Below are 17201 nucleotides of genomic sequence, written 5' to 3'. Positions count from 1 at the left end.
CACCATTAGGACGAAGACACAATTCAAATTTTAAGTCCATAAAACTCTGATTGGAAATTTTATAGGAGTGAGTTGGGGTGGCAATCGGGTCCAAATCAGGTTGGCGGGTCGGGTCAGAAAATCTGTTGACCCGAATCCGACCCGTCAACCCGTGACGGGTCAGGTATGCTGATCTGAACCTGAAAATTTCGGGTTGGCGGGTCGACCCGAAACTTAATTTTAATTTATTAATTTATCACTGTAATTTCTAATAAAATCAATTTCTCACAAAACTAATTACATAATCAAGTAATAAAAATTTAAATAAATAATTTCAAACCAAATCTAAAATAAATTAAACACCGTAAAAGTGTTTTATCCCAAACAAAATATAAAATAAATTAAAACAGTATAAAAGCAAAAAATAATATAATATATTATTTGTCCAAATATAATAATTTCAACTTCACACAAATTAAATAAATTCATTTAGGATTAAGTAATTAATGCCTTTGAAAAAAAAGAATAACTTAGTTTAGTTAGATTAAATTATTTTTATGTTTATTAAATTATTTTTAATTCGTAAACGGGTCATATCAGGTCACCACGGGTTGACCCGAAATCGACCTGTTTTCTTTTCGGGTTCAACCCGATTCTGACCCGAACTCCCAAAACCTCAACCCAAACCCATGAATTTTGTGTTAGGTTTGTGTCGTGTTTTCAGGTCGTGTCGAAAATTGCCACCCCTAGGAGTGAGGCCTCATGGGGGCTCCAAAAGTGGGTGGATCTAATGCTTAAAAAAAAAACAAAAAAATAGTGGGTGGATCTAAAACAGCATTTGGACCTCTCAATATCGCTTCATCAGTAGCCTTCTACCACAACTTCAAATTCGTCTTTGTGTCCAAAGGCCATGAAGTATCAATAATTGGGGGAACAAGGAAGAAGTGTAAAATTTTTAAAACGGAGAGGAGACGGGGGAATTTATTAGTTAACTTATATATACCATCATGAACACTGAATGCCATGAAATATCAAATTTATGTTTTGTCTAATGATTGAAGTCAGTACCTAGATTTAGAAGTTATGGTTCAAATCTTCCTTATGACTCCTTAAATCCCATCCATTCTCTATTAAATAAATAAAAAAAAAAAAAACCTTGAACAAAAAATGGTAACTGAAGTTTGACTAAAGAAATATAAGATGTAAATACATGGGGATGGAGCTATAAATTTTTTGACAGTAAACAAAGATCAATAGTTAGAAATAGTGCATGTACTTTATTAACAAAGATCAAGAAAACTAATAAGAGAAAAAGATATATATTTTACTTGATCGTTATGCACTATACAACATTGATAATGGACTTTTCTAGGTTATAAAAGTGGTAGGAAATGGGATGTAGGATTAAATTGCTGCACGTTAAATTTTGTTGAGGACTAAATGCATCATTTTATGATTGAAACAATAAAATAACAATAACAGGGGAAGGGTTAAATTGGATGGTAAGGTGGAAAAGATTGTAAGTATGACATTTTAACTTCAAAACCTATCACTTACACACAAAAAAAACTAAAAGTAACAATAATGTCCAATTGAAAATTTTCCTTTCGATTAATTGGTAGTAGTATTAGTAGGTAGTGAGAGGAAGAAACTACTAATCGTCAATGGGCTAGCTTGTAGGCTTAGAGGTGCATAGGCAAAGCTAACCTTATGGGCCAAAACACCTGAGCCGAGCAAATACATTAACAATGCCCACAGAAGAACCTCTTTTGGATCTTCAAATAATTCTGATGAAGGTGATAGTGAGCAGGAGTTTGTGTGACACTTGCCACAGAGTTGGTTTTTTGATAAGATTTGTGCACTTGCCACAGAGTTGGTTTTCTGATAAGATTTGTACTTTTTGTGGTAGGCTTCAAAGGCACTCTCCTGCAGTCTTGCCAAGTCAAATGCTTTGGACAACGTCTTAGAATTGCGAGTCTTCACCATTGATCTCAACTCTTTTGGCAAGCCACTCAAAAAATAGGAAATGTAATAAGTTTCAGGTAGGCGCGGGGCTCTAATCATCACCTCTGATAGTAGTTCTTCAAATTTCTCTTGATAGGCTAACACTGTGGAGAAGAGCTGTAAATTGTTAAACTCCTCCACTGGATCCATTTGCCCTAAGGCACCAAATCTCTTGCACAATTCCCCAGAGAACTCCACCCAATCTACCTTATTACCCCTAGTCGATCTAAAACCTTGATGCCACGCATTTGCTTTGTCTTCCAGGTAACATTCTACTATCTCCATCCACTGGTCCATGAAAATCTGTAAAAGCTGGAAATACTTCTGAATTTTCCTGATCTATTCTCTAGGATTTTCTTCCCTAAATGCTGGAATTTCCAGTTTGGGCACACCAGTATAGAAGGCACTCCTGCCATTCCTTTCACCCTGCTTTTGATTCGCCATATCTGAGTTCCTTGAATTACTCACCTCTGGGGATCCCAATATTCCTTTTTCATTGTTACCACAGCTCAAATTGGCAAATTGCTGAGAGATGGCCGCCATGAATACGTCTAGCTTATTATTCAGCTCAACATTCACTGCATCAATCCTGTCCTCCAAGCTTTTCTTGTCGGTCGCCATGGAATCCACGATTCCTTGAATTCTGGTTTCTTGCCTGCGAAGTTGTTCCTCCATTGTTTTCATCCGTGTTCCTTCTGCCATTATGATATGTCGGTTCCAGGCTTCCAGCTTCCTAGTTCAAGGATCGGAAGCTCTGATACCATATGTAGTGACCTGATCAGTAGGAGAATTGAAGAGGGAGGATAACATCAGAAGAAGAAGAAGAAGAATAGAGAAAAGGAAACGTGGGAAGAAAGAAAGAGCGAGAGAATGAAGAAAAAGAACGAATCTGTAATTTGTTATATTTGCTATTCCTTCATCACGCCATTTTTAGGCTCTTTATACAAATTTCTTTTTGGATCCTTCTATGCTCAACTAACTACACAACATATATGACATATATGACAAGCTAGTAACTAACTTGCTAACTAACTATATGAAAAGAAAGCCACGTCAGCAACAATAATCGAGGGTCATAACATTTGTATTCGAGCAAAGCTCCATTTTTTTTCTTTTTTTTTTCTTCGCCTGAAATCCAAGGAATAGCACGACATATATAGTGCATAACTTGTTTAGTATGACATTAGGCCTGTCATCGGGTTGGGTCGGATCAGAATTGAAAATTTTGGCCCTGGACCTGTTTCAATGTACTGGACTCGGATCCGACCAGTATACTCGATAAGTCTTGTACTTAAGATTCTGAAATTAGGTCCGACGGGTCCCGAGTCAAGTCTAAGTCTACCCGAAAAGAAAAGATCTAACATGCATCATTCATTTTCCTTTATCCATACTAGCAAAAAGGTTCAACATGATCCCAGAATATTTAGCAAAAAGCACTTATATGCAACTTGTGATGAATACATTTTAGGTCAAACAAGCTTGCCTCTCCAAATTCTAATTTCTTAGATGCTTCATCTGGGATACGGGTAATTTGGTTAATTTGGTAAAAGAATACTTTTGTTAATTTAGTAAGAGAATGTATTTAGAAATATTTATATTTTATAATTATTAATATATTGTTAGGGTCCGAGTCGAAATCCTATATTCCATATCCGGCCCACTTTTTTATTAGAGTAAACGAGTACGAGTTTGAGTCCGGGTACTGGAATTATTTCTCAACCCATACCCGGAAAAAATTACCGGACTTGGGCCGGGTCCGGGTTCAAACCTGGCCCGTTGATAGCCCTATATGACATCAATGGATGATCGAAAAAGTTGACTTTCATCAAATACGACTTAGAGTGCCGCTTAATATTGACGCTAAATGGACCTGATCAATTGACATTCAATCTTAAGACTGCAATAGAAATACCGGTTCTTGGATCCCATTTAACTAGGTTTTTTGGCCACAGTTCTATTTAAAATAAATTAAACAGTTTGCTGAAAGTTTCAATGGATTATTCTCCAAAGTATGAGCGTGATAAGTCCAACCATGTAAGAAGCTATGGTTTCTTACCATACCCTCAGTTTCGCCGGAATATTGTAAAGATTCATGTCTGATGGGAAATTTTGTGTTGCTTTTTCTTTTTGAAAAAAAACCAAAAAAAAAAAAACGAAGTATAGAAGGCCAAATTCTGATTTCAAAAGGTACTATTCAAACATTATATCGTTATGAAAGAAAGAAATACGGAGTGATGCTACTTTAAAGGCTTGAAAAAAGTGTTGATATCGATACACGTAGTTATGGCATGCTCTTCCTGGAAATTAAGGAAGTGTTGAATTAATTGAACTGGCTAAAGAAAAATCCCTAGTACTTCAATTGAAATACACATCATTTATCAAGTTTTGATATTTGTAATACAAACCAATATATAAGGGGTTTGTGAATTGGGGATCAGAAGTGTTTGTGTTTAGTATCAACATCTTGTCTTCTTTGCTGTGAATTGTGAAGAAGTTCAACGGGAATATTATTAGTATTTAGTAAAGGGCAACAAAGTTGTAGAATTTCTTCTTTCATGTTACACTAAAAATTACCCTCGAGGATATTTCCATATTGGATGTTCCTAGTAAGAGTGAAGATGCTTTGTTTGATGAATTTTTTAAATTTTTTGTAAATTCCTAATCATTCATTGATTTAGAGAAGAAAATTGATGCTTCCGTGTACCAACTTGTAATTCTTTAATCATGTATTGGTGCCAAGTAAAATTCAATGCTCATTCAATTAGATGTTTTCTAAGGTAGACATTATATCTTCATTTAATAAAAAATTTTGCTCATTCGAGGCATTTTCCATGCTCTTTTTCTGCTTTCATGATAGTGAGAAGTGAGCACAGAGGCAGTAATTGGTGTGTGTGTATTTTAACCTAACGGGACATCGACCCAATTGCAAATGGACTTGTTCAAGTCCGGAACTAGGCAGCTGGATCACACGGATGGGACCAAGTAAGATGTGAACTTGTCCATTATTTTGTAGAGAAAGACCCTTAGTCCAGTCCACGCAAACAAATGTAATATAAGTGGACTAATTTAATTACCCAAAAACAAAAATGTAATAAAAACAAGGATTGGGAGTATATTGTACCATTTTATAGTGATCCATTCCCGAGTCTTTATCAGCGAGTAGTTGGATGTGAAGACAACGGACGAAAGCATGAAATGATCAAGCTGATAGCAATTTGTACAATAAAAGATTCCAAGTAATCTGACACCAGCTGATTGCAATCTGTGATGTTAGTTTAATTTCCACACTTTAAGATTCTAAGTTACTTTCTAACTCTTGGATGCTAGTTTTGGCATACATCCTTTGCATAATTGGAGAAATAAAGCTAAATTCATAGCTCTCCGTTCTATAAGAGACATTTTAAAGAAGTTTTGATGTTTATGATACTAATTACTAGTCAAATGATGCTAATTGGGAGGGGAAGTTGTACATTCCTTTGCCTGTTCCTATTTCTTTTTTCTTTTCATTATTCCTTCCCTCTATTGAGATTTCTGAATATTTCAATGGCCTCCCTCCAGATTTCAAAATTACACTAATCTCCCTTGAAATTAATTATCTTGTAACATTAAGATTCAATCAATAATTAAAAAGTGATATTAAGAGAGAAAAGATAATATGATTCCACTATTGCCCTCATCTACTACATTATTTAGTTAATTAATACCAACGTACTTATTAAAGAAAAATACTAAAATTTGCTATTTATCATTAGCTATTAAACCACATATAGTATCAAAAGAATAGTATATTATTCAATATTTTTCACTTGATTCAAGATGCAAATTACTCTTTTCAGTTACATACCCATTGTTAAACATGACATGACCAACAATACATAATCAAAAAATTGCAATCGGAGTATTATAGAAAGCAAACTCTAACATCATAAATATCCTTGTCAACATATTAAGATTAGTTGCTGAAATTTTTATAGTACTAAAGTTTGCTCTTTGTAATGTTTAGGTTGCAGTTTTTTTATTATTTATTGTCGATCATGTTTGGCAATGAATCAGTAATTGAAAGCAATAATTTAGATCTTAAATTAAATGAAATATATATAATGATATACTATTTTTTAATGCTATATATAATTCGATCTCTGATAATAAATAGCCAATTTCAATATTTTTCTTTAATGTGTGGGTTGGTATTATATTCACTAAATAATGTAATAGATGAAGGGCAACGGTTGAATCATGTTATTTTCTCTCTCCTAATATCACTTTTTAATTACTTATTGGACCTATATATTGCAAGGTAATAAACCTCAAGAAAGGTTGGTGTAATTTTTAAAACATAAAAAGTGATCAATGAAATAGTCAGAAACCTCACAGGAGGTTTCTGAAATTGTCCCTAAAAAATAATTTAACTTAACAGGGCAGCAAGTCCACCTCCAGGAAGTCAAGTTTTTTGCCAAGTTTGTCTGCTACAAGTTTTTTAAAAACTTTAGTTACAGTAACCTCAAAAAACTTTTCAAAGTTTTTAAACTATACACTTCAAAATATTTAAAAAAAACACACACTTCAAAAATTTTTTTAAAAACTTCTATAGTAAATTACAGTAAAGTTTTAGACAAACACCCAAAAAACTCACATTCCAAAAGGGATAAAAGTCTTTCTTGAATCATGTCATGAACTGATGAAAGTAGTTAAAAAAAAAAAAACTAATGCTTAACAAGGAACAAATAGCCAACAACGTAATTATTTATGGAAATTGTCTTGTCATTAATTATAACCCTTTGACATCATCGCCCAATGTGAACGGATAGGCTAAATGTGAACGGACTTGTACCCGTAATACGAACACCATTGACTGGTGATTTGTATCATAAACATCAGAAGAACTTCTTACAACGACGGACGGAGGGAGGTTGGGTGGGAACAAAAGGGTCCATTTGGAAATGCGAATTGTTCAAAGTCCAGAACTAGGCAGCTGGATGGGAGTCAGACTAAGATGTGACCTCTAGGGAATTTGCAGTGGCAGGTTCGGATGAGAAAACACGCTCTTAATTTGCACTAAAACACAAACCTTGACTTACTGTATCCACACTTTTTCAAGTCCTCCAAGTTGTAGAAGTTCGTAATTATTTTTCGCAAATTAGAATTTGGCCTTAATACTTTTTATTTTTTTGTGGAAAAAGAAGAATCACAAGTTTTCCCCTCAAACATGAATCTTTAACAGCACTTCAAGCAGTATCTAATGGAAGTTGACTTCTTTAATATCAAACTATATAAGTTATTTATATTATTGTTCTGTCTGCTTTCACATTCAACAACCTTACGATACAGACATATCCAATTGTAAGATAGAAAATAGATAGAACCCCCCCCCCCCCCCCCCAAAACAAAAAAAACCCCCCACAAAAACAAAAATAAAAAAACATGATTAAAAAAAATACAAGTTGATTAAGTTGGTTCAACAGAACCTTATTCATTTTATATATAAAACTCTTTTTTTGTTAATTTCTATGTAGAATGGAGAGTTATAGATTTAAATTTGTGTTTCCAATAATGCAAGGGTATATGCTAAAATTTGCATCTAAAAGACTTTCATGGTGCTTTGAATCTGAGGTGTAGACTGTAGAATATCACAGGTCGTTGCAGTCTACTTGGAATTAGCTTGTCCGATAAGGCGCGGGAATAGATGAATAGAAAATAGATAGAACCCAATCCATTGCATTTTGTTTATGGGTATATTATTCCACCTGAATTTCTTAGCATCGACAAAATGGTGGAACTTGACAGGTCAAGTCCATATGTTACCCTTTTTTTTTTTCTTCTCAAGTGAGAAGATTCCTCCACTTACTTTACTAGTCTTTCTCTGCCTAGTTCCGGACTTAAACAAGTCCCATTTCCAATTGGGTTGATCTCTTGGTTAAAAAGAATAATATATATTAGTGATCAATTTTCAGTATATATCATATCATGAAAGCAGAAAAAGAACTATTACTTTTCTTTTCCTTTCTAATTGTTGTGAGCACATGAATCAAAAACATATAATTTTCATGTTCAAGTCTAATATCTGTATCATTTGTCCTGTGTTTTCCTATCAGAAGTTCCACTAAAACTATATATGACATCTAATACTATAGCAGAAATTATTTTGCATGTGATGATTCATAAATGTGACATCTAATACTATTATTTTGTCATGCCCCAAACAAACGAATATCTCAACTCTTGAGATACCTGTAAAATAATTTAAATATTCAAGATTTGTAGAACGTGTAAAATAATTTAAAAAAAATATGCATTAATCGATTCCAAACAACTTCTACCCTCTTTTGTTAGCAAACGAAGCATGACAAGTAAATGTAATTAAATATTTTGCGTGCACATATATGATTTATAAATTACTGATAATACAACTACTGCAAAGATCTCTATACAACAAAATTGACGCCAAAACTCGAATTTGCATCTGGATTCAACAAGATCCGAGGGATTCTGATATAAATCTACTCGTACAAGCCTATGCCCATTATCCAGATCCAAATCTAGTATGTCAATCGAATCCGAGTCTGGATCTCCTTGTTTCAGCTAAAATCGACCCACTTAGACCAGACATGTAAAGGTCAATAATGTCGGCATAATTTTTGTCTTTTTCTAGTCAACAGATTGACTTTTGCAATTTAGTAAAGTAACTCCACAGGAAACCACAAAAAGCCGGCAACTCTTGTGGTTCCTGAGTACCTTAATAAACTATCCAAATCCCCCTCACAAAAGCCGGCATAATTTTTGTCCCTTGTCAAAAATATTAGCAACAAAATCTTGGAATACAAAAGACGGGCACCAATGCGCAATGGTTCTTAGAATTTTAAACGGTGGATGCTCAGCTTGGCCTCATTTTTGCATTCGAATTATTTAAGGTTTGATAACAGTTTGTACGTTGTTTATAATACCGATATTTCAATTACCTTTTTCTACTCGTATTCGTTCCTGTCAACTGCTGGATACTTTCTCTCCTTCCTCTCCCATCTCCTTTCATCCGTCAAAACAGGCCTCAAACCCGCTTCTTCTGGTAATCTTTTCGAGGCACATACCAAATCAATGCCTTCCGTATTTGAGCTGTCTCAACTCTTGTAGCTCAACAAATTAAATAAACCCCAGAATCTATAACTGCTATGGTTCTCATGCATATTTGAGCTCCAAAACAGACAGTAGGTTCAACCAGTTCTGATACTGACTATATAATTAGTTGCAGAAAGCAATGGATCCTGAATTGCGTAAACTTGCACAAAAAGGGATGAATCCTGATTTGTACGCAGCTGCACAGTTAGGTAATTGGGCTGTAATTGGAAGATTTTCGGGCAAGTTCCTGGCTCAGAGGACTCCAAAAAGAAACACTGTCCTTCACGTATTAGCCCAGTCCCGCGACTCTGCAAATGTAGTCCAAAGCATCCTAGCGCGAAATTGCTGTTTGCTAATGGCAAAGAATGCTCGTGGTGAGACTGCACTTCATTTGGCTGCAAGAAAGGGGCATTCTGGCGTTGTTCGAGCACTTATTGATTATAGTAAACAGAACAAAAGATGTTGGTTTTGTGCCTGTTTTGTCGACAGATGCAAGAGGATGCTGAGGATGACTAATGTGGATGGAAACACAGCTTTACACGAGGCAGTTAAGAACAACTTCTATGAGGTTGCTAAGTTGTTGGTTCAAGAAGATCCTGAGTTCCGATATCGGCCCAATCATGCTATGGAGACTCCTCTGTATCTCGCAGTTTAGAAGGGATATCGGGATTTTGCGGTTCTGATTTTGACGACTTCCAAGTCACCAGCTTATCTTGGCCCCGGTCACAAAACCGCCCTTCATGCTGCAGCAATATGGAATTTGCCAGGTACATTACATTACTAATTTGCATCAAGCAATGAATATAATCACCAAAAGAAAGGAAATTTTTTGAGCTTTTTTTTTTCTTTGATGTTTTTCTTTCTTCACACGTTGGAGAGGGTATTATCAGGATCCTTCAAGAATTTTCAAGGACAACAATCGACCAACCAATGACTAGAGGAAACCCAAAAAAAAAAAAAGGGTGGCTCAAGACGGTGCTTTTAATTTTCAACTCAAATGGGACAGGCTGATACAGCCAGCTCTGAATGAGACGAGTCATAAATGAGAAGTCTCTGTCATAAAAATTAGAGTAAAATACATTTTATCTCACTGTAATTCAACGATTTTTCACATAACTCTCTTTAGTTTCAAAAATAATATATAACCGATCATGATTTGGATTAAAATGTCAAAATAACGGAAATGATCCTTTGTAACTGAACCTACAGAAATGTCGAGATTACTCTTATTTAAAAACTAAAATGGTTGAAATGACCAAAATACATAAATATATATGCATGACACTTTAACCTCTTATGGTTCTATATTTTACCATATAATTCTCTTATGATTTAGTATTTTACTACGTAACCTCTTTATGATTTCAAAATATTTAGATAATTTTTCTGTGGTTAATAAATAATTTTTAACTTTACATACGGGTACTTTTGATATTTTAGTTGATTCTATTATGGAATACAAATTCCATTACTTCAATATTTTAGTCCATCCCACGAAAGAGTTATGTATAGTTTTTAAAACTACAGGATATTATATGAAAAGTGCTAAATCACAATGGATAAAGTATATTTTACCTGAAAGATTAACATCCAACTTTAGCTTTTCTTTTTTTTGGGACCAATTAAAAGAAAGCAACACATTCAACATTAACCTGGTACTTTTCCCAAGTCCATTTGAGAATGGTAAGAAGAGTGCATGCAATAACAAGGAAAAAACGACTTACATGCCTTCGATGTGCATTTGAAATCGAAAAAAGTTGTTCACATCCAAACAATTTCAAAAAGATTGTATTCTCATCAATGAAACCTACTTGTAATATAGACAACTAGGAAATTTCCTTTGCAAATGTCTTCAAATTTACATATGGATGCTATTCTACCACATCCACTATCATGGAACCAGAAATTTAGTATTGAGGAAAGATGTATGCTTGATGGTGTACTTTTTAGATTTCCGTAAAAATCTTAGGGCCAGAACACTGATATTTGCGATGAAAAATGTTACTTTACTAGAGTTTAAGACATGAGCTCTTTTTTTAAAAATTTTTTTTAAAAAAAAAAAGATATGAGCTTTTTTTTAAGGTGAATTTATTGAAAATTGAGATTTAGACTAAAAAGTAAATATGAGTTGCTGAAGTTAAGAGAAGAATAACAGAGACAAATGGATTTTGGAGCTGTTTGTGAGGGAAAAAAATTAAAAGTTGTAGCCTTGCAAGGAAAAAAAATGTGGTCGGTTTTGTAAATTATTGGCACATGCTATTTTGAATAAAAGATTCCAACTACTTCAATGCAATAGCAAATTTGGTCTTTCGATAATCTCAAACGATCAAATGATGAGCTGACTTAGTGAACATACAAAAATGGCATAAATGATATATAACCCTGTGATGACTTAGGATGCGTCTGATAAAACTGAAATTTGAAAACTTAAGTCTGAAATTTAAAATCTGAAGTCTGAATTCATTAAATTATTAAATATTAAATATAATATATTTGAGTGGATTTCACATTCATTGATAAATTAATAACTTATTACTTAATTTTGGAAGCAAATTTTGCCTAGAAAATTCAGTGCCACTTAATTAATTCAAATGTTCAATTTTTTATTATCAAACGGTGTAAATATATTAAGATGTGAATCCATTAAATTTAAGTGCTGAATTAGGTTATCAAATAGAGCCTTAGTATATGATTTATTTATTGGAGGGAATGGTAGCGGATAGGATATCCTCTGAAATCTTTTTTACTAAACTCTTACCCATTTAGATAAGTCCCTTACCCAACTATATTAACTCTACTAAACTATATTAAGTAACTCTACTACCCATTCAGGTAAGTCCCTTCCTAAACTATATTAAGTAACTCTAAATTCCTGTTACTAAAAACTTCATGGGATTGGATTCAACCACCGGGTACCATTTAGCACTACTTAAACTTGTCAAATCAATCATGAAATCAAAATACATGCATCTAAATAGTTGAAAAATCTAGAAACTGATTTTGTTAATTTAAAATTTTAATACATCAAAAATCAAAACACCGCATCAGAGTAACAACAGGGGATAAACTCAAAGTTTAACAATCCTCTCACATATAACATAGCGAAAAGAAATATCACTCCAAAGATCATGCTGAAATGGTCAAAATGAAATAGGAACTAAATGCTACAAGAATCCCTTTTGTAAGATAAATTGGTACATTCTTTCTTCTGACTCCCCATCATGAAATGGTATATTCTTTCTTATGATTTAATCCATCATCTTCAATGGAAATAAACTTCAGTCATTTCACTTTTGACTCCTCTTAAGCACTAGATATGAGAATAAGAAATATGAAGAGAAAAGAATATTTTTCTAATCAAACACTTGAATAAGTAAAACTAAAAATAAGGAAAGTAGAAGGTATGAATGTTCTTTACCTCCAATTGGATTCCACAATTGGTTTGCTGATCACATTAAAGCTTTCAATGTGTTTGGTTGAAATCAAATTCCTTATAAGCTGACCACACTTTCCCTGGTACTAAAAGCAGAGTCAGGTGCAACCAAAGAAATAGGAACGGTAATGAAATCTCTAAAAATCAATAACAAAGTAGGACATTTCATGGAAGGTTATTATTTGTGTTAGTGTTATGTGCTAATGGCTTGTAAGATTGAAACTTGATAGAATATATACGTATACACACACATATACACACTATTTTATAATCTGGTTTTTTCCTATCCGTTGCCATTCCTATCTACTAATCATTAATAACTAATCCTAAAATGACAATATGAAGTTTCACTTGAGTACATCTCAGTTGTTGTAATTGATTCTTATGGTTTAATGAACTACATTATCTTTAACTAAATATCTGCTGATTGCAGAACTCGTGGAGCTGATTTTGGAAAAGCTGCCTAATCTTATCAAAAAGGTGGATAAATTTGGATGGACTGCACTTCACTATGCTGCTAAGCTCAATCATCCTGCTAAACTCAATCATGAAGATGTGGCAAGGCTATTATTATCTGCTAAGAGGTCTGCGGCTTATGTTGCTGCCCGCAATGACGACTCCGAGACTGCTCTACATATAGCGGTCATTCATGGACATGTTGCTGTGGTGCAAGAGCTGTTATCCCATTGCCCAGATTGTTGGGAGAAATATACTCACAGACGTCAGAATATCCTTCACCTTGCAGTAAAATATGAACAAAGAGAAGTGCTTGAATTCGTCCTGAAAAATTCCTGGGCTTCTGAACTCATCAATCAAAGGGATAATACAGGAAATACTCCTCTCCACCTCTACGTTGCTACCAAAAACTTAGATGGGAGTAGCCTTGTAAAACACCCTTCTGTCGATGTCAATTCTTTTGACAATTCGAACTCGACGCCATTAGACAACATATTACAGGCAGATGAACTTTCACAAAGACGGTATAAGATGAACTTTTTTTTCCACTCCTTTGCATGGTCACGTTGACTATTAAAAAGTTCTGTCAATTTTTCATATATGATACTTGACTTACAAGATTTTACTTTTAGAAAAATAAGAAACTTGATTTTGTAAGTTATGAATATTCTTAGCCACTAATTCTCTCAAGTCCATCGTTACTATATTTGCTTATACTTAAATTTGAGGTATCTTTACCCCTATTTTTTAGACACTCATTTTTAAAATCTTAGGCCGTGTGTCTGTGATGCTACTGGAATTCTTTCAATTTATGTAGAAAATATTGTGATGCACACTTACATCATATTATTGTTAAGTCTTAATTTTAGTTTTTCTTTAAAAAGTGTTAATTCCATTCATAAATACACTAGACATTTTTAAAAAATATACTACATTAAATCCTATAGAAAATAGAACAATTGAACACGAACTCACCAATGTATAAATGCAGTTGCTGCATGGCTCTTTATAAACCAAGAAGAACACCGTATGGTTTATGAAAAAGCAAAAAGAAGAAGAAGGAAAAGAAGTGCTGTTTTCGTTTTAAATTTCAAAGCTAATTTAAGGAAAAGTAGTGCTGTTTTCGTTTTAAATTTCAAAACTAATTTCTTAAACTCGTGTTTCTCTATTCTCTTCTTAAACTCCCCCCCCCCCCTCTCTTTTCACATCAAGTCTGCTTTGAATGTAAATTTTCTATTTTGATTTCTAATCACTATTATCTAACTTACTTGTTTAACTTTCCTCGTCTAACTTACCTTTAAAAATTCTAATCACTATTAGGTTTACAGTTTAACATTTTAGTCCATACAAAATTTGAAAACACGATGCTTTCAACCGGGCAAATCAATGATGGTTTTGCATATTATCTAACATCCTTATCTAACACGTGCAAGTAGTGTTGGAAGAGTCGCTTCATATTTTAGCGGTCCAATGCAATCAGCGACCTCATTGTTACAATTTCGTTTTTGACAGATTTTAATCAAGGATGAGTTGGAGCAAGCAGGTGGCACTCGAGGGTATCGAAATGTTGCTACCGTAAAGAAGAACTTGCGAGTATCTAATCCTGATGAAGTAAAAAAAGTGGAAAAACTGGCTGCGAATTTTTCAATTGTGGCTACACTGATCGCAACAGTCACTTTTGCAGCTGGTTTTACAATTCCAGGTGGGTACTACAGTGACGGTCCACACAAAGGCATGGCAGTTCTAAGCAAGAAAGCAGCTTTTATTACATTTGTTATTTCAGATTCCTTGGCAATGTTTGCCTCCATAAATGCAGTGCTTGAACATCTGAAGTTCGTGCGGACAAAAAATTACCGGCTTAAGTTGGCTGCGGTCCGGATAATTGGGTTCCAAATTTCTCGGGCTGTGACATTCATGGTGATAGCATTTATCACTGGCTTGTACGCAGTGCTACAAAATTTGGCCGTCATGATCGTGCCGTGTGTCGTTGCTGCTTGCTTTGGCCTTAACATATTCATAACTTTTAGGCCAAAACGTGCGGACAGGAAATGCACCTATACAACTAGATTTAAGCATAGCGAAACTGACTATGGCTCATATATAGGTCCATTTATACGATGGCATCAGGATTTGGCTGAAGCCGCGGACTAGTTGTGTAATAGTTCAGAACTTGCAGCTCTCTCCCAGTTTCATCCAACAACTTGGGTTTTTATTATGCTTTGGATTGGAGTTGAAAATGTATAATTTGACGTTTTATGGGCAGTCCGCCCCTTTTCTTCCAAGCAATTATGTGGTCACATATAAACTCTAACTTTTGAGATTTAAAAAAGAACATAAATTTCTTACTTGTTAGTTTGTTGAATTAGTGGTACAAAGTGAGTTAATACACATTTGGCTTTAAATACAAAGAAGAAAAAATGAAGAAGAAAGAAGGACTATTTTACTATTAAATATTATGTATTTAGCTTTTTCGAGTTTTTGTAGAAAAATAATATTATAGTGATATAATGTACGTAAAATAAAAAATAATATAAAAATATGTCAAAAAATTTTTCCGTAAAAATTCACAATCCAAATAATAAATTTTAGTTAATTCCTGTTTTCCATGTTGTGACTTGTGAGCCACATTATCCCAAGATGACTATAACCAAAGTACCTAACGCGCGTATATATATATTTTTTTGGTATCCCAAAGTACCTAACGTATATGACAAGTACGGTAATCTTCTTTCCTACAGTCGACGCTTCGGTTAGACACTACATTACGGGCAGGCCTCTATTGGGTTTGGGCACTTGACTTATTTTAGGATTCAACACTTCAATGGATGTCGACATTCAGTGGGCAGATGCCTGAACTAGTGGTAAGTACACAAGTTGTACCCTTTTTTTTTTTTAAACAAAAATTGTACATAAAAATTGAGTGTTAGTTAAGTTATCCCTTGTATTGTCGTTTGTTGGAAAAAAAAAACAAAAAATTGTACATAAATACTCATTTAAAATGACACCTCTCTCCCCAGTGACATCCCCTTCTCTTAAAGTTTCGACTTGCCTAAAAAGAAAGATAGAAAAGAGGACGGGGATCCTAATTCATATTTCCAAATAAAAGGCAATTCGGGTCTAATCCCCATCCACATGTTTGAAAACTTGTGGAGCTCATAGTCTCTACGTTATTCACTGCAGTGCTTTTTGAAAATTGCATCAGAATGGCTGTCTAAAAAAAAACCAAGAAAAGAAAAGCAGAGGAATTTCTTTTATATTTTTGCAGAAGAACCTGAAAAAAGAAATTGTGTTTGCAGGGGGTTTTGTTTGTATTGCAAGGAACAATAAAAATGCATAAAGGTATTGGAGTAGGAGCTGGCTCTTCAAGAGAGTCAATAAATTAATTGATGAGCACGGCAATGCAACAATGAGGGGAAGTAATATTATGGTTCTAATTTTGGAGTCTTTCAAGACACCATCTTATCTTGGCCCAGGACACAAAACTGCCTTGCATGCTACCGCAATTTTGAAATTGCCAGGTGACTTCATGGATAAGCATCGGTTTTATTAACATCATCTATACAACCAAAAAAAAGGGGGGGGGGGGGGGGGGGGGACATACCTGAGCTCCTGTTCCTTCTTTTTTTTTATTTTCATATTTTGATACATCGGAATTAAATTTTTACCTTGTACAAAATTTCAACTTTGATGGCACAAGCATTAAAAGAGATTTATGGAAAATTAATCTGATAAAATACTATTTAATAATGAGTAAATTACTTATTATCCCTCTATAATTTTATATAATGCAGATGATCCTCCTAAGTTTTTAAAATAGCCACATAACCCCCTTGTGATTTTGTGTAAAGTGAAAAATGAATGGAATTAGTTATGGTGTTTATACTAAACGCGCTTTCGAAGAGTGTCTAATAAAATTTTAATATCCATGTAATCTCATATGATTTGTATAAATATCCACTTTATCTCATGTGATTTTTGCATTCATCTACGTAATCTCCCTATACTTTTATACAAGATGGTGAAACCGTCGAATGATTTAGCATTTAAGTAAGGGTACTATTGGTATTTCAACTAATGATATTATGTAGAGGTGGCAAAATGGGCGGGATGGGCGGGATTTGCTTGGGTTTGAGATGGAACCGAGTCATATGGGTTTGGGCCCAACCTTACCCATATGTGTTTTGGGACTAACTTGGGCGGGATCATTTTGGGATGGGTT

The 17201-nt window shown here is 34.2% G+C and overlaps 1 long non-coding RNA gene across 1 annotated transcript; it reads left to right on the top strand.

Moving 5' to 3' along the window:
• Positions 1-9720: 9720 nt before the first annotated feature.
• LOC113718939 (uncharacterized) lies at positions 9721-13581 on the top strand. Its single transcript, XR_011824990.1, has 2 exons — positions 9721-9860; positions 12960-13581. It is a non-coding gene; the product is annotated as an uncharacterized lncRNA (long non-coding RNA).
• The last annotated feature ends 3620 nt before the right edge of the window (positions 13582-17201 follow it).

This window comes from Coffea arabica, chromosome 11e, assembly GCF_036785885.1.
Source record: "Coffea arabica cultivar ET-39 chromosome 11e, Coffea Arabica ET-39 HiFi, whole genome shotgun sequence".
In the NCBI taxonomy this organism is placed as follows: domain Eukaryota; kingdom Viridiplantae; phylum Streptophyta; class Magnoliopsida; order Gentianales; family Rubiaceae; genus Coffea; species Coffea arabica.
This window is presented reverse-complemented; position numbering and strand designations above follow the sequence as displayed.